The following is a 22,980-nucleotide window of genomic DNA, read 5'->3' as shown; positions in this document are numbered from 1 at the left end:
ATGAAAGCAAGATAAGAGAATGGAGCAGAGGGTTTCTGTAGACATGTATAAACAACCATTCCGGAAAAGCAATCCATCAGAAGATTGAATTAAGGAATCTTTTTGCAGTTGGACAGCTTCAGGAACAAGAGCCATGGCGTCCCTGATTTGTTGTAGATCAGATGCAATGGTATACGTGAAGTGTTTCTCAGGTAGAATGGGTTCTTGTCGTCCGGAGACGGAATGTTCATGGTCATGTAGACGGGAAAGGGAATCAGCTTTTTGATTTTGGGCTCCAGGAATGTAAGTAATAACAAAATCAAATGGTGAAAAAAAAGAAAGTCCATCATGCTTGGTCGCTATTGGTACAAAGAAGGGTGAATAGATAATGCAGATTACAATGATCTGTACGTACAACAACCTTGTGGTTGCCACCCACCAGATGATGTCTCCTCTCTTGAAATGCATCTTCATTCTCAGGCTCTAAGGAAATCAGGCTCTAAGGAAATCTTTGCTATTCTGAGAGAGCTGGAATCACCAGCTCCCAGTCCACCTTCCATCCCCAAAAATGCAGACTGGTGTAATAGCATCCAGTCCGTCATGCTGGACAAGCTCAACCTCCTGCAAAGCAAAATCATCTTCCACCAACAGGCCCTAAGCCAACAAATCTCTGACCTCCACCGCAAGTCCGCTCAGGACTCCCCCTCCTTCTCCTTCAAAGAAATGAACAAACAGGAAGTGAATGCCCTCTTGAAATCTATCAAACCGTCCAACTGTAAAGGAGATGCCTGTCCTGCACAACTTATTAAAGAGTCTGCCACCACCTTGGCCCCTTTCCTGACAGTTTTTATTAATGCCTCCTTCTCAGCTGGACTGGTACCCTCGTGCCTCAAAGAAGCCTGGATATGCCCGCTCTTGAAGAAACCTTCATTTGACCCAGCTGTCCCAGGGAACTACAGGCCCATTACTACCGTCCCTTTCTTATTAAAACTCCATGACAAAGCCACCTATATGTAGGTCCAAAACTACCTTGAAGCCAATTGTCTACTAGGTCTATGCCAGTCAGGCTCCCGTCCAGGCCATGGGACAGAGACGCTACTTCTAGACCTTAAAGATCTTGATGATCTCAGAGACACCGGCAAACCAGCACTCCTCCTCCTACTCGACCTATTGGCAGCGTTTGATCTTGTTGATCACAACACCCTTTGCCACCTCCTTTCATCCACTGCCAACTTCTCCTCCAAGGCCACAGCTTGGATTGCTTCCTTCCTCCAAGGTAGAGTTATGAAAGTCTTCTCGGACCAAGCTTTGCCAATCCAGACACTATCAAATGTGGTGTCCCGCAGGGCCCTGCATTTCACCCACCCTTAACAACCTCTTCACGAAGCCCTTATTCAACTTCTTGGACGAGTTAGGCATATCATATACAAACTATGCAGATGACACGCAGGTGCTCATCCCCCTCAATGGGGACTATGACTCTGACAGGGAAAAACTAAACACTATTTACTCTAAAATTCAAACCTGGATGGCATAAAACTGGCTTTGCCTCAACAGTGAAAAAACTGAACTGCTACTCATTGGGGCCCCGGCAACCCTAAAGAAACTTGATGAAAATGACAACTCCTTTACCATTGACAATACCTCTATCCCTGTTTCGCAGGCAGTTAAAACCTTGGGGGTCTTCTTAGATTCCAATCTGACTATGAGCAGACAGGTCAACGCAATTGCTTCCACTGCAGCATGCCACTCAAAACAGATTAATGCGGCCAGACCCTTCCTGTCCAGAGAGAACTGTCTCACTATAGCAAAGGCTATAATTGGGGAACCCGGTTAGACTACTGCAACGCCCTCCTACAGACCATCCAGAGCAATGCGCTGCAGGCTGCCACCGGCATTTCTAAAAGGGAGCATATTTCGGTGACTAGGAGACTAGTCCATTGGCTCCCCATCAAGGAACGCATCACACACAAATGTGTCAACAAGACTGTATCCCTCTATCCCAGAGATTTGCTAAACCCAGCTCAGGCAGACCTTCACGGACGGCCTACACCAATGTGGTCACTGTTCCTAAAATCCCGAGGGCTTGTATAGGAGGTTCGAGCTTCCCATTCATCGCTGCATCCCAATAGAATGCCCTACCAACACACCTAAGGAGCATGGATTCACACACAGCCTTTAGGAAAGCCATTTAAACATGGCTGTTTGTCTAAATGTGCCTCCTACATTGATGTTTCCTCCCATAATCTCGAACTCAGCACCCATGCACTGTAACCTTTATTGTATGCACTGAGTTTTGTTTCAAGTATTTTTTTTCATGTACCTGCTTCCTTTTCATTATGCCGAAGTTATGCTCTCTGTAACCGACAAGCACCTTTGTAATGTGTAACTAAGACATCTGCTGCAACAGCGCCTCAATGCCTTTTGGCTGCAGAGCGCTTTACAAATACAAAAATAAATAAATAAATGTGCAAATATCACAGCCTGAACTAACAGTGGCTGAAGCTTCAATGCAATTGACTGAGGAATTAGCTCAAGATCGCGACTTTAGTTTGCCTAGTTTTGGGGACTTGTCCACCACCGTCAAGTCACAAAACACATTCCTGCCAGACGATTGGCTTTTAAAGGAGCAAAAATACATTGTATTCATGACAGCCGCCTGCTATAGAATGTAAAAATGCTGAAATGCGTCCATACATTAAGTTGGAACATATGCGGGGAGCCATTGGTGAATGTGTCTCGTGTATTACAAGGCACTAACCTGAAAATCCATGCCAGCTTTGGCCACCGCCACAATAAATATTCATGGTCCACTCAACCAATTCTGGTCAAAGTGCCTGGTGGAAATCTACTATGTTCAGGAGCTTTACTTTTCAGTGGCTCAACTTTCAGTAAGATTTCAAGTTTCCGTCAATTTGTGGGACTTGAATTCCTTGCTAAAACCCAGTACTACAAATATCAAAGGGAATTCTTATTCCCTGCTATTAGTAAAGTCTGCAAAATCAAAAAGATGCAAATGCAAAGTTCATTCTCTGACAAACATTTCAGGCTAGCTGGCGATGTACAGTGTAACAGTCCTGGATTTTCCATGAATTACTGCACATACCACTTTCAAGACATGGAAAGTTAAACAATTGTGAGTTTGGTGATTGTGCAGGTGCCTGAATGTACATCTTCTGCAGCCATGGAGAAACACGGTTTCATCAAATCCGTCAAACATCTTGAATCCAGGGGAATGCAAATAGAGCTGATAGCCAATGACAGGCACGTTTCAATAGCCAAGGCCATGTGAGAGCAGTTCCCACACATTTGGCAGCAATTTGATGTATGGCACGTTGCCAAATCAGTCAATAAAACAATTACAGCTGCTGGTGAAAAAAAGGGTTCCGAAAATATTTTAAAGTGGAGTGAGTCTATCAGCAACCATCTTTGGTGGAGCTCCAAAACTTGTGATGGATCAGTAGAAATTCTACTTGAAAAATGGCGTTCATTGATGCACCATTGTTCCATCGTACACTCATGGACTGAAGACCAACATTTCCACGAATGTGCATATGGACCTTTATCAAAGGAGCAGGAAAGCAAGAAGAAGTGGTTGGTGCCATGTTCACCTCCACACAAAGCACTAGAGAAGATTGTGTACAATAAAACGCTTTGAAGAGACCTGACGGTAATTCTGTCACACCTTGAGATTTGGAGGTGTTCCACAATATATGCCTAAAGTACAGGCCCAAAAGGTGGCATTTTGGTATAGGTCGGTATGGAGGCCAGATCAAGTCAAGCTGTACTTGCCCACAACGAGAATGTGGGGAGGGAACAAGCAAAAACTGCAGGAACCTTCGGGATGCTTCGTTACCTCATGGCCTTTGCAAAACGAGGCAAACAATGGGTGGCCAAGCCAATATACCAGGAAATGGAATTTGAATTTGTGAAAGATCTGACATTGACTTTGTTGGCCATGCGTACTCATGGAATCGATCACATACAATGCCACAAAACATTGCAAACGAGCCCTGTCTACCTAAAGCGGAATTTGTCGAAAGGTTGACTTCCGGATTTAAATGATTTGTAGCTATCTTCATAATCAGCTCACAATACCATTTGTGAAATGTTCCTCAATTTTTGGATTTTGTACAGAAACAATCGATTGCTATTACACTCGACGTTGCAATGCTATAAAAATTGTTTAAACGTATTAAATTATGCTGATTTAATCGGGTGTACTATTCATTAATGTATGTTAAGCCTCTCTCCAAGAGGAGTCAATGAATTTATTGATTGTACTTTTTGTTATTACCCAAATTGATCATTCACAAACGACCGTATGGTAAATTTGGGCAAATTCGACCAGTACCATTCGATTGTTTGTAAACGATCAGTTTGGGTAATCACTAGCAAACATGGGGAGCGGGGGTTGCATCCCCAGACCCCCATTTTTGGTAGTGATGGCTTTTAGGGTAGAGGGGGTGTCCCCCACTTCTAGAGGTTTGGAGGCGAGGCACAGGAAAAAACTGTGGAAGGAACAGTGGACCCTGCAGCGTCGGATCCGGCCTGCGTGAGAGGGACAGATCCAACGCTGCAGAGTTAGAAGTAGAGTGGATGGTGAAAAGGTAAGTAGTGGGTGGGGGAGTGTGTGTGGGTGGGTGTTTTTTTTGTTTTGGCGGATTTGGCCACAGCAACATTGGCTTCGTGGCTGAATTGACCACGGTCGATTCAGCGGCAGCCGCAAACAATTGTGCCATGGCCAAAGCCTATACATCCACTTTCTTCATCCGTCAAACCTTTCAAAAACAAAACAAGCAACTACGACAATGTAAAGAATGAGAAATTTGATGATAATGGAAGGATTACTAAATGACCCACGAAGCATAAGGTGAATTATTTATCGTTTGAAAATAGTGGACATCCAGAACATTGGCAGGACAACAAAGCCTTCTTCTCGAACTACTCCAGAAACATTGAGTCTCTTAAGGAATTGTCAGTAACAGCATTCAGCATGGGAGACATTGGCTATGTTCCTTGGGTCATCTGAAGAGACATGTAACAAAATTGATATAGATATAAAAGACACAATGTCAATAGGGCTATAATAGCGATAAACACATTCTGCATCTACGGTGACTTTGAACAGAGTGAGAATCGATTTCACATCTTCCATGACACTAGTGAAACCAAAAAGCTGTGTGCATACAGTAAAGAGCAGGTACAATGTGTATTGACACTTGCACCTGAAGAAGGGTAAACACCTGAAACATTGGGAGAAATGGCAAATTTGGGCGTTTACATATTGTGGATCAAGTGTGCATATTTGGATTACCAAAGTGGATTTAAACAATGAAAAAGCAATTTGCACTATAAATAAACTGACCAGTGAACATTACAGTGAATAAGTGCCATGCGTGTGTCAGTTATCTAATGTGTGTGGTCGCGTATTGAGATAGCCCAGGTGACTCATTATTAAAATGTGCCCTTCAGCCTTAAATGCGAAACATTTGCCCCATTGAAGGCAACTTAGACCAAACTTTAAGCAGTGTAAGGTATCCTGAGACCCGAAAGAATGCCACGTGGATACCACATCTAAGCAGGGGTCGCTCCAGTCGGTTCTTTGGTTGGGCAAGTCTTACTTTTTAAGCCTCACCATTGCTGACTGGGGGTGACCTGTGATCATGAGCCACAGTCTCTAATGACCAATAATGGACTGCTTGGTGAAGAGACTGTCTCCCTGCCATTTGAAAAGCTCAGATGCCGCTGGTTCCAGTCCAAAGAGTGTGTTTCCTCCCACTCAGTGCTACATCCAGATATGTATGTCTGAGCACAGGGACCCCCAGAGTTTTCTGCAGACTTCTCTTCCCACAGTTCCTTCAGCTCTTAGGGTTTCTTTGCAATGCACCAACAGGTGACAGTGTTGGGGTGCAAATCTTGCTGAGTGCCACCATGAAGGGACCCACGTCCAGTTCTGTATTCTGGGCACAGTTGTCTCTGCTGGAGGGACCGATTCAACTGGCCCTCTAAAGACACCCCACGTGTAGCCCTCTGGAACCCGTCTGCCACTTCTCAGATTCGTGTACTGAGCACAAAGATGCCAGAGTCCACGTCACAGGGCTTCACGGCGCTTGGACTGAAATAGTGAGCTGGGCTGAGGTCCCTACAGGGATACTTAGGGCCAGACTCTGGAATCTTTTTTGGTGCAAGCGAGGAGATGCGCTAGCAGTGCAATTCACAAAGGGCATCTGAATGAGTGCACTTTTCCCCCCTTTGCTCATTTGCACAAATAAGGGGTTGTTCCTGAGCATTTTAAGCACATCATGAATTCACAAACGCGATGCGCTTTAAAATGCCCAGAAATTAGGGTCATTGCCCTGCGCCTTTTGAAATAGACGCAAATCATGACAGGCTCACCTCTCTCCCTGTCGTGATTTTCCTTTGAAGTGTGACAGCCACTGGTTAAACCACGGATGCCACCCTAGCCTGCCCATCCCGCAAACAGGGAAGGAAATGTTTTTATTTTTCATTTCACCGAGACGGGCCCCTTACCAGCCTGTCTCGGTGAAATGTGCTCCCAGCAGCCACGTGGTTGCTGGGAGCCTGTCTTTCATTTCCCAACACTTATGTATGCAAGGGGGCTGGGCAGCGCATCTTTGCTCCACTGTCCAGCCCCTCCTGAAATGCTCATGACACATTTGTGAATAAAGTGGCCGGCCGCCGCATTCCTAAAAATAGCACAAACGAAACACGCACCTTCTCTGCTCTGCTTTCATTTGTGCTGTTTTTTGAGAATCTGGCCCCATGGGTCACGTTCACCAAAAGTAGAGCAAACAAAAGGAGCGCAGATAATGCGCTCGTTTCATTTGCGCGGCTTTCAGAAATGCTCAGGTCTGCTTATTCACAAAGGGACCTGAGCATTTATGCAGGGGCCGGAGAGAGGCGCAAAGTTGTGGGTTACATGTCTTTATATCTAAATAATTTATAATGAATGCCCATATATCGAATCTTTTATCTTGAAAACTTTTTTGGGGGCAGAGGGGTCTCCCCCAAACACCCGTTTCCAACCCCTAAAAATCCATCATGACCGTTTCCCAAAAAAAGTAACCCTTTACCCCACCCTAAATCCATTCACTATAAAGGTTTTCAAGATAAAAGATTCGATGTATGGGTATTTCAATATATAGGATTCCATATAAACACTGTATACCAAAGTTGTGCTGTCCGGACCACTTACATACATCAGTCTCAGGAGCACACGCCAGACATGAATGTATGAAAGGTTCCCTGGCATCCACGTGGTTGCTTGGAGTGCATTTCAGAGAGACAGGCCTCTAAAGGGCCTGTCTCTCTGAAATGACTACGGAAAGAAAGCATTTTCACCCCTGTTTAGGGTATCGAAATGTAGTGTGACAGGCGGGGTATAAACTGCAGCTGTCGCACTTAAAGAAAAAATCACGACAGGGTCAGAAATTACCCTAACAAAACACAAAGAAGGACTGTTTGGGGTTACCATCTGTGGGTTGCCCAAGTCTATTGTCACACCAAAAAACCCCACAGACTAATTGATTCTTCAAGTTGCAATGTACCAACATGTGTTGCCATGATCTCAATATTGCCTCGTTGCCAGTGTTTAGCTAAAAGGCACATGCTAAGTTATAGAACTGGGCATGTGTCGTCTGCTATTCAAATGAAAAGTTTCAAATGTTATTCTGGGTGGTATGTCTAGCAGAGGCAGTTAAAAAAGAAGGAAAAGAAAACACTTTCACAAAAGTTGTCTTCGAAGGATAGAAAAGATGGAGGGAATCGTCCTCATTTCTGGTGTAGGTTACTCATTCATCCGTGCAGCACTGCAGAGGACTCACTGCTGTAAGGGATGCTTGCAGTTGATATGTTTGATTTCAGTTGGTAGAGCGGGAACCCCACTTAACCACCAGAGCTACCTGCTGATCGTTAGGTTGCTCTGTTTACTTGGCGTGCTGTTCGTAACATATCTCTATCGATTTTTTAGAGGGACATATATTGAAAGAAACAACCCTCAGCTGTGACATTCTTTGTTTGTCACTAGATTGGATGGTTTGTGAGCCGACCGGTTTCAGTGGACTACTGTTAGTGTGCCACTTTCTTCAGGGCTATCAAAAGGTGCCAGCCTGCAGGCCTCATCTTCTTTTCATGCAGCTTGGTCTGCAGTTATTAGTACTATGCCCACACTATCCGTGGTCTCTTCACTTTGGGTAGGGTTAGTGGTGGGTGTTAGTCCCAGGGTGGTTGAAATGGCAAGCCCTGTTACCTGCTAATGTGAAGCGAAGTATGTTAGCCTTAGGGTCTGGTTTATTAGTAGAGTGACCAGATTTTAAAAAAAGGGGAAATGTCATAGACATAGAAGTAGGACTAAAGTAAACACACATTAAACTGTAGTACTACTTCTATGTGACTGGCCTGTTGCGGTGGTGTGGAGGGAGCTTGTGCTCACATTGGAAGAGAGTGGCCGGGGAGGGGAAGGAGGAGTAAATGGGCCGTGAAAATCATTCATGCCCCCATTCACGCACAGGAAGAGTTGTGCAGGTCCCTATTTTGGGATTCCGAAATCGAGTCCTGGCAAAAACCGGGACCGTAGCCACCCACCCTTCCAATACCGGGATGGGGTTTATAAAATGTAAAAAATTCACGGGACCCTGGGACGGAGGGCGATTTCCCAGGACTCTCCCAGGTAAATCAGGACATCTGGTCACCCTATTTATTAGCAATCTGATTGGCTGCCCTCCCTTGTTATCCTGATGTATCTGGTTTCATGGGCACTGCAGAGGGAATCAGTGATGCCGCCTGCACGGGCTCAGGGTGTTACTTGCCCCGTCTGCAAATAGTAGAAAATACAACTGCACACATAAAAAATAAACACACCTGTTATTAATAAACGGAAACCTCAAATTTATAGGTAAAATTCCCCAGTGAATAGGACACCTGTTTACACATGAGCAGTGCTTTCCACCGTGCGGGGTATCCCGCAGGGGCCTTTGAAAGTGGTGGAGCTTGCACAGCCCTATGCCGCCACCATGCAGGGCCAGATGATGACACTATGGGCGATGCAGTGACAGGGCCAAATACGCCCCAGAGGCAGTGGCTGATCCCAGCCCATTGCGGGCGTCTCCATCCACCCAACTGTACCAGAGCTCCAGATCCTTGGGGATAATTGTAAGGGGTGAGGTTAGTAAGATGTGTTGGGCCTCTAAAAACCGCGAAGCGTTCTTGTTACCTTTACACGTTAGGAAACATGTAATGCACAGAGTTTATGGATGAATTATTTACGTTTGGGTACAGTTTGGCACATTAAGCAACATTAAGTGCATTAAGAAAAGTGCTTAGTGTGCACAATTTGCTGGTTGGGCCATCACAAATCATAGAACTTTCCAGTTATGTGTAGGAAGTAGGAAGCATGAAGTATGCAGAGATTCTGGGTAATTGATTTAAGTTTTGGCACATTAAGTGTTAGAATACCCCCATCTCATGCCATGGTCACGAAGCATCAGACGAGCCGCTAAGTCACAAAGGGCCCGATTCATGGAATTATTTGCATGAGAAATAGGGACTTGAGCACCAAACTGCATGTGAAATCCCATTTGTCCATTCATGCAATCGAATGCAGGACTTTTCCAGGAGATGCGTGGAGTTTGCGCAGGTTCGGCACGTCTCTGCAAGCCATCAAGTGTCTTGCGCGAGACACCAGGCAGAGCATGAGCGTGGCTTGTGCGGAGGGCTGGGAAGGGGGGGGGGGGACACAGAAAATGGAGAAGAACATGGAAAAAAAATGGGCGTTATGAGGGCCGGTCCACAGGCTGTCCCTCGCACGCCCACTATTGCGCCCAACAACACGTATTCATGGAAACACAAGCGCAGCCTCTCAGCAGAGAAATGGCCACGCTTATCCCTCGATCTCTACTTCACCCGAAGGCAGACATACAGACACTTGCACATGATATGATATGATAGGTTATTTATAACGGGCTTAATACCCAGAGGTTTCTAAGCGCGGACCCGGGATCGAACCTGTGTAGCTCTGTGTCGTGTTGCTTCCAAGGCGAGCACGTTGCCGCTGAGCTATCCTCCCGAGTCATTAGGAATTGCAGTGCGGAGGTGGGTTTGCATGTCGGATTTAGAGGTGCTTGTACGCAACCGGGGTTCCTATCTAACTTAGGGATGAGCGTATGCAGTGTAGCAGGGTGCAGGAACGGCTTAGGTGGGTTCGCATGCAGATTTACAGAGTTTCACCCGAGATACAAAGCATCATACTAGTGAAAGTACAGAGTCTGGGTGCCAGCAACAGTTTACGAGGGACCCTGCGCAGGGTCCCCGAGATGCAGGCATGCTTGCGGGGTACCCCACACACTGTTTGAAGACTATTTGCATCCGGGGGAGCAAGCAAAGGAAGCTGTTCTGGCTGTTTGTACTTAGTATGTGGGCATGTCGGGGGTATTGCGGGCACGACTGAATATGGTTACTTTGCGCAGTGAATTCCATGAATACGTGGAGTGCTCATTATTTATTCTGCACACAGGCTCACGCGGTGTCGTACTCGGCTCGCTGCAATTGCGGGAGAAATTAGCCCTTTTCCATGAATCGGCCCCAAAGTCTTCCTGAATCCTCATTGGGCCTCATTCCGAGTATGGCGTTAAGGGATAGCGGCCACCGGTAACGAGACCGGTGGCGGTGATCCCTTACCGCCATACTCCGAGTTCCCTTTGCGCCCTCGCCCTTAACGCCTGCTTTGAGCAGGTGTTAAAGTCGAGGGCGCAAAGGGGCCTCCAAGCCAATAACGGTGACCGTAATGAACGGTCACCGTTATTTGCATCTTCCCCATTCCTATTGAGCCCTATGGGGGCTCATTTGGGAATGGGGAAGAGCCTTGGTGAATGCGGAATTACCGCCCCGCCAACCTTGGAATGGGGCGGTGATTCCGCCATCCACCAAGGCGCTGCCGGTCCGGGTACGGCGTCAACCAAGGCGTTAATAGCGCCATTGGTTAGCGCCGTACTCGGAATGAGGCCCACTGTATCTTGTGGGATCAACAATGTGGCCAGCCAGCAAAGGTTACATGCTGCCTGCTGATATCACACGGCTACATTCCACCTAAGGATTCCTCAGGGATACACTGTAGCAGCGATGCAGACTAGAGACCGTGTTGCTGCTGTCAAACAGACCAATCAGAAGCATGCACGATGCAGACCGTGTTAAATGACTGGCGTCATTTATTATGGGGGTTTTGTTAAGGAAAGTTGTGGAGGGTTGAAAATACCAAAATACAGAGCTCCAAACCCCCAGCCAAGATAGAAAAAAGGATGCTTTGTTATTAAAATAATTTGGATTATCTAGCAATTCAGCTGGGTCTCTCACGGATACACTGTCATTCGTACACACCAACTCACTGGTGTTGGCCCTCATGCTATTGACCTCATGGGAACGACAGATTAATGAAACTGCAAGATTCAAGCCCGCGGCCTGCAGCTTCCACTCAGCCTGTGGCAGTTTATGCTTTAACTCACCGAGCTAACATTTTAAACACCATGAGTCATCATTTCGCAACGAGACTTCGCCTCACAGCAAGTCCCAGTCCCCTCACGAGTAGATATTTTAAAACCACTGAAAGGCAGCTCACCTTCTGGGCATGTTTGCCACATCTTGTCTGCCTGACCAGGCTGGATCACACATGATCAGCCTCCTTCGCCAGCACCACAGGCACAAAGAAACACGATCACCATTATTTTTCAGGAGAGGATAATATATGTGAACATTAACCTGAAATGCGTGCACAGATATTGATGTTTGGAAGGGAAGTTTTGAGACTAGGGAGAGGGCGTTCCTCAGTGAGTGTTTGCAAGTTGACAGCCCCTCGTTATAGCTTTATTCTGGGTCAAATCCGTCAATGAAAGCCTGGTAATGTGACAATAGGCTGTGCAGAGGTGTGTGCCTGGACTACTTATTGGTAATCCTCATTGCTCCTAGACCTACTCTTCCTCGTCCCAGTCCTTACTATTGGAAGGCGGGATATCAAGGAATGATGTCCCATATTAGCTGTGTATAACCCTGAATCTACCATTCAGCCCACACCAGATATCTGAGCCATGAGAGATGCTGGTGTGACAAGGAATAGTGGGACCAGGAGTGGAATGTGAAAACTGATCATCGTTTGACTCCCTGCAACATTTAAAATGAACTTGGCCTGGCCTACCATGTCCTAATTTATTGAAAAAGAAGAAATTGGCCATTTACTCTGTTGCAGCCCTTAACACACTTACATCAAAACGGTTTTATGCTGACCAAGAATGTGCAGAGTTTAGTGGTTTGCAGTCTTTTTGGGAGCAGCCCATGTCCCTGCCTTAGAATTGCCCGAGCCTCTGGCCAGGAAGTCCACGTGCTTCGTGGCTACATTCCCTGAATAACACAAGTCTGTGATGGGGCTGTAATGTCCAAATGCACCCTGCCTCTCTCATAAACCGGACCTTGTGTAGGGGTACATATAAAAAGGAAGGCCTAAGTAACATACACAACAAAATAGTAGGGGTTGTCTCCAGGGTCAAGGTAGTGTCTGGGGAACTTCACTAAAAGAAAGGTTTCCCAGGAGGAAGTGAATGTGTTAGAAGTTCCTGAAATCTTTCAGATTGGGTGTACCTCTTGTCTTCAGGAAGATTCCAGGGGTTCCCGGACCTCACCTTGCTGGCTTCCAGGGGTAACCAAACCCTTCTCATGGCCTTATTATCAGTCTTTGGTTTTAAGGTGTCCTTCATAAGGTCAACAGGCAGGTCTGTCTCAATCTCCAGGCTGCATATTTTGGTGGCTCTCATGGAGGAGGGAGAGGAAGAGGCGAGAGTGCCTATCCCAGAAGAGAATTCTTCTGTTCCTCAGCATCTCGACTTCCTCAGAAAGCTGGTCCCCTGATGCTCAACAGAGTCAAAGAGTAGGGTCCACTTGGCCTCTTGTCTCACTAGGGACTGAATCCCCTGCACCTTCCTAACCTTCCTCTGACCGTCTTTGCACCTCTCTGAAAATGGGGTATAGACTCTGCCAGGTGCTCATTCCTTCTCTGCCTTTAACACCTAGCCAGGCCAACTGGGCGTGCCGGAACAATCTGGTTTGACTACCACTCAGTTCCTCCACCATCTCCTGCTTTCTCTTGGCTTCCTCCTGGTCCTCCTCAACCCACTCTAGATATTCTCTTAACTCCTTGTTTTTATTAACCACTCTCTGGTATCCTCTTGTCTCCTCCTTTTCTTTATCTTTTCACCTCTGTAATCCTCTCTCATCTCCAATGTCCTCTCCAAACTCTCTTTGCCAATGTGTGTAAGGTTCTTAACCTTCCACCTAACAAATCCTGATTTTCCTATATCTCCTGATGTTCTACAACATCTTCATTTTTGTATACTTCAACCTTCTCCTCACCATTACCAACCTGCTCTATACTGTAAACAAATGCTTTCTTACAACCCCCAATCTTCTCTGTACTTTCACTAGTCTCCAAACCTCTCTCTTTTTTGTCTCCCATTTATTCCACCACTTTCTTTGACCCTTTCAGCAATATTCTTCCCTTTCATCCTTAATAGCCTCTATGTCGCTTTCACCTTCTTCATCCCTTTGGGCCCCTTCTTCCGTCCTCTAAGCACCAACCTCGTTCTTATTACTCTCACCGTCTACTTGTTCACCCTACCTCTCTTGAGCATTGCTGTTCTCCTAGCTACTTCCAGTGTCCCATTCTTTACCCCTTTTGGTATGAACCTCCTTCATTCTACTTTCACATTCAAGGATTTCTAGCTCTCTGACCAGCTTCTTAGCCCGTCTCGGCAGGTTAACTTGATACCAGTCGAGAAAGTAGCTGGTGCCAACTTCTTCAAGGTTGGATAAACCTATGTCCAACAAGAAGTGGCTTACCCGAATGGCTGGAGATCAACGCCCAAACAGAAGTACTGCTGGAGAGACACTGATTGTCAATCCTTGGGAATGTCAATGGCTCATTCAAAACTGGTTAGTGAAGAAAGGCCATGGAGGAAATCCCCAGAAATTCCTTTAACAAAAAGCAAGAGGAAATACCTTAAATACTCAGGGGGCTGTCACAAAGTATCCTGCCTTGCTCCGAGGGTTAGTGATGGGGAGGCCATGGGGGTCCAACTACCGCTACGTGATATTTGAAGCAAACCCCAGCGGTGGTATGAGGAGGATCACATGGTTGACCCCACCCTTCCCCGAGAGAGTGGCAAGGACTTATCCTCAACAACCAGCATTGCCCTTCGAAGAAACTGGGCAAGAGATGCTCAAACTCTAAAGCTTCTTGAAGATCCAAGAGGCTCAACAAAGGGATGATAAGCCCTGCATGGAAGAGATAGCCAAGCAAACACTTACCAAGGTGTGGCTGGCGAGACCCATGGGCAGACATGTCTGTGCCCAGATACAAACACAGAATGCCACCCACAACGCTCATCTGCAACCCAGTGTCCATAGTGATCATGTTTGAGTACCGCAGGCAAGATGCCGCCATTCTCAAATATCTGCTTGTTTCGCAGTGCCGCATCGGGAGGGGAAGGTGACTATAGAAGACGACGAGTACCAACCACGAGTTCAAATCCACCAAGAAGAAAAAGCTGTAGAGAAAGTATGAACTTATCCAAAACAAACTTGTTACCCAGATGATACATTTCCTGCTTTCCTTTAGCAAACCCTTAGTTGAATCCCTTCGACTCTTAAGGGAATTTATCCGTTCCTGTTTTTCCCTGGTTCCATGTGTTAAAATTGCGGCAAAAATGGCCGTTGACATACACTATTGCGGCAAAAAGGCTGTGCTTTTGCCGCCACAATCCATGTAAAGGATACGGGGAACACCCCTGCAAACCCCGCCCGGGCCCATTATACCATTTGTGGGGAGCGGGGGACACACCTGCAACCCCCGCTCCCCTTAAATGGTATCATGTGGTACACCTTTACCGGGTCAAACCACAGCATTTCTGTCGCTATTTTTTGTACAGACAACATTTTTGCCCCAATTTTATCACTTTAACATTTTTGCCCAAATTTCCGCGCCTTGAAACACTTGTGTATAGGCGCGTTACAAATGCCATATCATATCATATCATATATCACTGCATACCATTTCCCTACCATTCTAAAAATAGGACTTGCCAGTCCTTTGTTAGAGAAGCCACGCATCCCCATTATTTGAATCACTATCGTTCGGTCAGTAATGTTCCCTTTTGGTATAAGCTTTAGGCAAAAGCTGTTTCCATTCTATCAGATTCTCATATTGATACTGATTATGTGTTACAGGAATATCAATTTGCAGCTCAGAACCATCTAGCCTGCACATTGCGGAGGATAGTGTCCATTTGATTAATCGAATGAGCCTTGAGTCTTGGTGCTTTTGGACTTGTCTGCTGCTTTTGATACAGTGGGTTTTAAAAATTGTAACACACGCATGGGAATGAATGGCTTAGTTTTGAAATGGTTCCAATTGTTTCCTCCAGGCAGAACTCAAGCTCCACAAATGGGCCCCTTTCATTCATCTCAACTTCCTGTTCAATGTGGAGTACCACAGGGGTCGCTTTGGTCCACCGGGTTGTTCACCTTTTATAAGGAGCCTAACCTAAGGGATATATTCGTATCCTGGTGATTCTCAGCTGCATCTTAAAATATCTTTCACTGAGACTCGAGCTCCACTTTAATCCTGTCTATCAGAATTCATTAATTGAATGCCCTTGCTTAGTCTTAAATGAAATCCTCTTAAAACTGAACTTATCTTATTTGCACCAGACAACAAGGTACAACATTTACTTTCGTGTCTCTCCCTGGTGTAATTGTCCAGGTTTTCTCCATCCTTGGTTCCACTGGCCACATCTTTGGGGTTTTGATTACATCTGAATGTGCCTTTTCAAATCCACTTGGTTGCTAGGAGCTCGGTCGGCTGATGTTCAACTTTCCTTCCCAAGGAGAAGATCAACTCTTATATTCCTGTTGACCTGTTTCCTTCTGCAGTGCACGCCTTGGTTGTATCAGGCGTTGATTGAGGGAACACTATTTTGACCAGAGTCGCAAAATGCCATTTGCTTTCTCATCTTTATATAATGCAGCTCACTTGATCACGGAAGGAAAATGTGATCACATCTCACCTGTCCTGCTGAATTCGACTGGCTATCTTTGGAAGTGAGGATGCCTTTTCAACTGGGATGGTTAGCATACAAAGAAGCTGCTCCGCATAAACTTTTACATTTAGCGAATACATTGAAAATAGCTGGTGGATCCCGCTCTCTAAGGATGAAATCAGGACTTCATGTTGAAATTCCTAAAGTCTCTAAAGAAAGGACATCCAACCAAGCATTATCAGTTGACATCCCACAGTTCTGGAATTCTTTGCCAATGGATACTCAATTAGCTCCGCCTTATTGATTTTTTACAAAACATTATAAACCTTTTAGTTTCCTTAAGTTTCTGCTAAATTGTTTCTTTTGATTGTTTCCCCTCAGCACTCTTCGAAAAGTATAATATGTTGTAAATAAAATAAAAACAAAGACACCCGTTAGAGATTGGTGACGGGAGGTCCCCGGGTAGGACCAGTTCCCTATAAAAGGTTTGGTTTAGCAAACAGCTTTGGGTGGCAAAGGTGGAGAGAAGGTGTGTGCTTGAGGCGAGAGGCAAAGAGAAGAGGAGGACCGTTTGGTGGAGGCTGAAGAAAAGGAGCAGAGATGATAGAATGAGGACAAGGAGTTGGTTTGGAGGAGAGTAGAGAGCTTGGTTTCGGGGAAGATAGGATAAAGTGGAAAACAGGATAAGGGCGGGGGGGGGGTGAAAAAGGGGAGAGTTGGTGAAGAATCACGTGGAGGTGGCGAGAAACACACCAGAAACAAAAGAGGTAGTGAATAAGGTAGTGAGTGAACAGGAGGAGGTAGTGGGTGAAAAGGAGGAGGAGGGGAGTGAACAGGAGGAGGTAGTAGTGAACAGAAGGAGGAAATGAGTGATCAGGAGGAGGTAGTGAGTGAACAGGAGGAGGAAGTGAGTGAACAGGGGGGGTAGTGAGGGAACAGGAGGAGGTAGCGAGTGAACAGGAGGAGGCAGTGAGTGAACAGGAGGAGGTAGTTACTGAACAGGAGGAGGTAGTGAGAGAACAAGAGGAGGAAGTGAGTGAACAGGAGGAGATACTGAGAGAACATGAGGAGGAAGTGAGGGAACAGGAGGAGGTAGCGAGTGAACAGGAGGAGGTAGTAGTGAACAGGAGGAGGAAATGAGTGAACAGGAGGAGGTAGTGAGAGAACAGGAGGAGGACGTGAGTGAACAGGAGGAGGTAGTGAGAGAACAGGAGGAGCTACTGAGAGAACAGGAGGAGGACATGAGTGAACAGGAGGAGAAAGTGAGAGAACAGGAGGAGGAAGTGAGTGAACAGGAGGAGGCAGCGAGTGAACAGGAGGAGGAAGTGAGTGAACAGGAAGAGATACTGAGAGAACAGGAGGAGGAAGTGAGGGAACACGAGGAGATAGCGAGTGAACAGGAGGAGGAAGTGAGTGAACAGAAGGAGATACTGAGAGAACAGGAGGAGGAAGTGAGGGAACAGGGGGAGGTAGCGAGTGAACAGGAGGAGGTAGTAGTGAACAGGAAGATGAAGTGAGTGAACAGGAGGAGATAGTGAGAGAACAGGAGGAGGAAGTGAGTGAACAGGAGGAGGCAGCGAGTGAACAGGAGGAGGAAGTGAGTGAACAGAAGGAAATACTGAGAAAACAGGAGGAGGAAGTGAGGGAACAGGAGGAGATACTGAGAGAACAGAAGGAGGAAGTGAGGGAACAGGAGGAGGTAGCGAGTGAACAGGAGGAGGTAGTAGTGAACAGGAGGAGATACTGAGAGAACAGGAAGAGGAAGTGAGGGAACAGGGGGAGGTAGCGAATGAACAGGAGGAGGAAGTGAGTGAAAAGGAGGAGATACTGAGAGAACAGGAGGAGGAAGTGAGGGAACAGGAGGAGATAGTGAATGAACAGGAGGAAGAAGTGAGTGAACAGGAGGAGATACTGAGAGAACAGAAGGAGGAAGTAAGGGAACAGGAGGAGGAAGTGAGGGAACAGGAGGAGATAGCGAATGAACAGGAGGAGGAAGTGAGTGAACAGGAGGAGATACTGAGAGAACAGAAGGAGGCAGCGAGTGAACAGGAGGAGAAAGTGAGTGAACAGAAGGAGATACTGAGAGAACAGGAGGAGGAAGTGAGGGAACAGGAGGAGATACTGAGAGAACAGAAGGAGGAAGTGAGGGAACAGGAGGAGGTAGCGAGTGAACAGGAGGAGGTAGTAGTGAACAGGAGGAGATACTGAGAGAACAGAAGGAGGAAGTGAGGGAACAGGAGGAGGCAGCGAGTGAACAGGAGGAGGTAGTAGTGAACAGGAGGAGATACTGAGAGAACAGGAAGAGGAAGTGAGGGAACAGGGGGAGGTTGCGAATGAACAGGAGGAGGAAGTGAGTGAAAAGGAGGAGATACTGAGAGAACAGGAGGAGGAAGTGAGGGAACAGGAGGAGATAGTGAATGAACAGGAGGAAGAAGTGAGTGAACAGGAGGAGATACTGAGAGAACAGAAGGAGGAAGTAAGGGAACAGGAGGAGGAAGTGAGGGAACAGGAGGAGATAGCGAATGAACAGGAGGAGGAAGTGAGTGAACAGGAGGAGATACTGAGAGAACAGAAGGAGGCAGCGAGTGAACAGGAGGAGGAAGTGAGTGAACAGAAGGAGATACTGAGAGAACAGGAGGAGGAAGTGAGGGAACAGGAGGAGATAGCGAATGAACAGGAGGAGATACTGAGAGAACAGAAGGAGGATGTGAGGGAACAGGAGGAGGTAGCGAGTGAACAGGAGGAGGTAGTAGTGAACAGGAGGAGATACTGAGAGAACAGGAGGAGGAAGTGAGGGAACACAAGGAGATAGCGAGTGAACAGGAGGAGGAAGTGAGCAAACAGGAGGAGATACTGAGAGAACAGGAGGAGGAAGTGAGGGAACAGGAGGAGGAAGTGAGTGAACAGGAGGGGTTAGTGAGAGAACAGGAGGAGGCAGCAAGTGAACAGGGGGAGGAAGTAAGTGAACAGGAGGAGATACTGAGAGAACAGGAGGAGGAAGTGAGGGAACACGAGGAGATAGCGAATGAACAGGGGGAGGAAGTAACAGGAGGAGGTAGCGAGTGAACAGGAGGAGGTAGTAGTGAACAGGAGGAGGAAATGAGAGAACAGGAGGAGCTACTGAGAGAACAGGAGGAGGCTGTGAGTGAACAGGAGGAGAAAGTGAGAGAACAGGAGGAGGAGGTGAGTGAACAGGAGGAGGCAACGAGTGAACAAGGGGAGGAAGTGAGTGAACAAGAGGAGATACTGAGAGAACAGGAGGAGGAAGTGAGGGAACAGGAGGAGCGACCGCCCAACCCACAGAGTTATTTTACCGGCTATAGTAAAATTATCAATTACATGTCGGAATGTTCTCAAACTCAGAAAGCAAATTACAGTCCGTAGTGGATACCATTAAACTGGTAACTGAGATCTTACAGCAGGCCAGTTCATCTGCAGGTCTGGTGCAAAGTTGGCCACATGTCAAGCCTGCGTGGATCTACTTTTCAGGCTTCAGAGGTTGGCAAAATACATACCATTGGTAGGGTTCATAACTGCCATGGAGACAAGAAATATAGACACATTACAACAAAGTATTAACAGTGGCACAATTAAATCAAGGGCCACTATGTGCTATGGTCTAACAGGTCTACACTGTACGCAGGCTTTTAGGCACAAGGATTTTGTCATGTGACTGAAGACACTGAGATGAAATGTCTTGTGATGATCGTAACAGAGCCAATGGCAGAAAAAAACATGTCATAACTGCAACTTGCGAAAAGCAAAATACATAGTCCGAAATGGATGCTTATTCTGCTCTAAATGCTTTTTGGACGTTTTTGTCTGCTTTGTGAATTTGAGGTGCTTAAGAACAGACTAAATCAGAGACTCACCCCATGAAGTGTGCCTGAAATAATCCTCTAATGAGTCTAGCAATTATTGTATAGAATTCCAGAAGGGCAAATTATGTGTTATTCCTTTTCTTTCTTATTTAGGGTCACTGCAGTGTTACACTTGTGGAACCCCATGTTTTTTTAAGAGGCCTGAACAAGGAAGCCAGCCACTCCAGAAACAAAGAGCCGCATGGTGCTGTCCCCAGCCCAGAAGCTTCAATTAAAAAAAAAATAGGGGTAGCAAGGGAGACCACAGGGGTGGCAAGGGAGACCTCAGGGGTCGCAAGGGAGACCTCAGGGGTCGCAGGTGCGACCTGTGGTGACCACCAAATGATATCCCTTCTCTGTACCCTAGAGATTTACCCCCACAATTTTGGCCTTGAAGTTCTTCTGGGAGTTGTTCTATTGCTTTAGTGTCTGGAAGGGATGCAGTTGGGGAACGGGCAAATATTTGGAGGTGTCCTGGGCCCATGTCACAGAATGGGTTCTGGATGATGAACAGTCTTTTGAATTTAATTCTCGGTTGTACCGCACTATGGTGGAGTGCTTCAAGAGCAGCTTAATGTGGTAGGGTGGTTCAGGGACCAGTCTCACTGACTGGATCTTCACATTTTGAAACCTGTCCATTCATTTCTTAGGTGGGTGGACCATAGCATGCCACATTACTGCCTAGCCATTAGCACAGAACTAGTTAGTTCCACCTGATGATTCATTTGACGGTGTGATCGGATCTTACCAAGTAGGGATCGCTTCCAATTTGCTCTTTTGATAACTGCAGGGATCCGTGGTGGGAAGCTGAGCTCCGGATCGAAAACCACATGCAGACTTTTGACCTTTGATGTGAAAGTGAGAACTGACCCTAATTTTGTGAGCCGTTTGAAATGGATGTAGCTATCTGCTGTTTTGCCTGCCTCGAGGTTCTCGGCTGTGGATCGGTTGAGGCAGAGGAAGCTTTTCATCATCCAGAAGATTTGATGCAGGCAGGTAGAAAGGTTGGTCTGGTTCACCCCCTACTGGCCGAGCCAGATGTGCATTTGAGTATCCCAGAACTCCCGCTGGTGGATCTGGTCCTGGAGAAGTGGGCACCTCGAGAAGGAGGATCAGTGGCCTCCAGCCTAATCTTCTTTCTTCCGTTGCTCGGGGTAGGTTTAAACCATTCAAGGGTTGACAATGAGACTACTGTCCAGTCTTCTAGCCTTTGAAACAGAATCTTATGGTATATAGTCTGGTCGGCTGCTAATAGTTCTAGGAATATAAGAGCTGGTTGTATGGCCTTCATCCACTAACGAGACTAGTTTGTCAATTATGTTTGCTATCATTGTTTCACTGCCTCTCGTCGGCCTGAAATATGTCATGGACGAGGTTGTGTCATTACACATATTCCTTAATTTGTCTTCTGACTTGTTTCTCCAAGATTATGAAAGTTAGCGATTGGTCTACAGTAGATAAGAGTCTTGGGATCGTGTGAGGGTTTCTTAAGGAGAGGGGTGATTATTGTTTGGTTGATATAGGTCAGATCAGTTTGGTACTTTTGAGCATGCTTGTATTAGTGTGCAGCAGGGCCTCTAATAGGTTATTGGGACCTGAGTTTATTGGTTGATGCTGTGTAGTGAGAGGTATGCTTCATTCAGGGGGACCTTGTCAAAGTTCTTGTTCTTTTCTTCTGGTCATGGTTTTTGCTGTGCAGTTTTATGGGATTGCAGACGATGGGATGCATTCGGTAAGATAGGTCAGTGGGCTGAGCGCTCGCTCCTGTGATCTCTGTGTGATCTGCATGTCGCAGGTTGGATTTCCCGGCAAGCCCAACTGAGCCTTTCATCCTTTCAAGGTCGGGTGATATTGTATGCACATATGTTCTATGTATAAGTGCTTAGGCATAAGCGCTATATAAATTACTTACTATATTTCGAGAGTTGAATCTTAATCATAGAGGGATCAGTCCCCATGCGAGTTTGAATTGAACTGTTTGTCATGTAATTGTTGTATGGCAGCACTAGGTCCAGCATGGCCTGCTGTCTCTGTTTCACTCTTTAAAAGTATGTCAAACCCAGGGGTGTATGTTTTCTCTGAAGTCTGTGGCACTTTTGATTCTGGGCAGGTTTTTGTTCTTTGAGGAGTAAGATCTTTGGGTCCTTCCAGAAGTGTAGGGTACTAGAATAGTACAGTGTATCACTCATTTCAAAATTGACATGTTTCAGTTTAAGTTGAATTTGCCAAGCGTCATTTCCTCAGGTTTGGATTCCAGAACGCTGCTTTCAGAGCAGTGTATGGTATCACTGAACACTATTTCCTTGCCACAGTTTCTCATTCAATTGCTTTAATGATGATATTTTAACCCTACCTAGCAGCTCATCAATGATTGTGATGGAATTATCTCTCAGCCAGGTTTTATTAAGCCCAAAGCCCTGGCAATCAGACTCGACCATGAGACTGCATGCATCAGGTGTGTGTTTGCTGCCTAAGAGGGTCTTGATCAGCCCCATTTTGAATAATAGAACTGTATCTTGCAGAGGTGAATCTGTCTGGGTTGCCCGAAGCTGGTGATGGATTGGGACTGGGCTTAGATAGGGGTTGACTGGTATCTGGGCATTGCATCTAATGCCATTGCATCTAATGCCATTCCATCAAAATGTTTCCATCTAAAGAACTTCCATCAAATGCATATTTTTGGGGGGTAAAGGGTTGATTTTTGTTTACGTGCATTATAAAGGGTAAAAAACGGGGATTGGGGAGGGGAACATCTCCCAAACACCCCCCAAACCCCTCCCACCAAAAAACTAAACAACTAAAAATGCATTCGATGCCATGACCATACACCTGGGTGACTCACTTCTGGCTTCTTGCGGCATATGGTGTGGATAGGGACCATAAAAGGACCAATCACAGTTTGACAACCCGTTTCCCTACAGCCATTCATTGGTTGGGACGCCTGACACTGGGAGTAAGATAATGGAAGTGGTCCTTTGGGTTGTCATGGTGCATTGCCAGTGTACTGTACTCATAGCCAGGTCTGGATTCAGGCTTGGAGTTGG

The 22,980-nt window shown here is 46.3% G+C and overlaps 1 pseudogene; it reads left to right on the top strand.

Annotated features, from left to right (window-relative positions):
* The first annotated feature begins 441 nt into the window (after positions 1–441).
* The window catches only part of LOC138492817 (golgin subfamily A member 6-like protein 25), a 73,087-nt pseudogene continuing 50,548 nt past the window's right edge, over positions 442–22,980 (top strand).

This window comes from Ambystoma mexicanum, chromosome 10 (genome assembly GCF_040938575.1).
Source record: "Ambystoma mexicanum isolate Mex_15411 chromosome 10, UKY_AmexF1_1, whole genome shotgun sequence".
Lineage (NCBI taxonomy): Eukaryota > Metazoa > Chordata > Amphibia > Caudata > Ambystomatidae > Ambystoma > Ambystoma mexicanum.
Note: the sequence above shows the minus strand (reverse complement) of the source record. Positions and strands in the feature narration are given on the sequence as shown.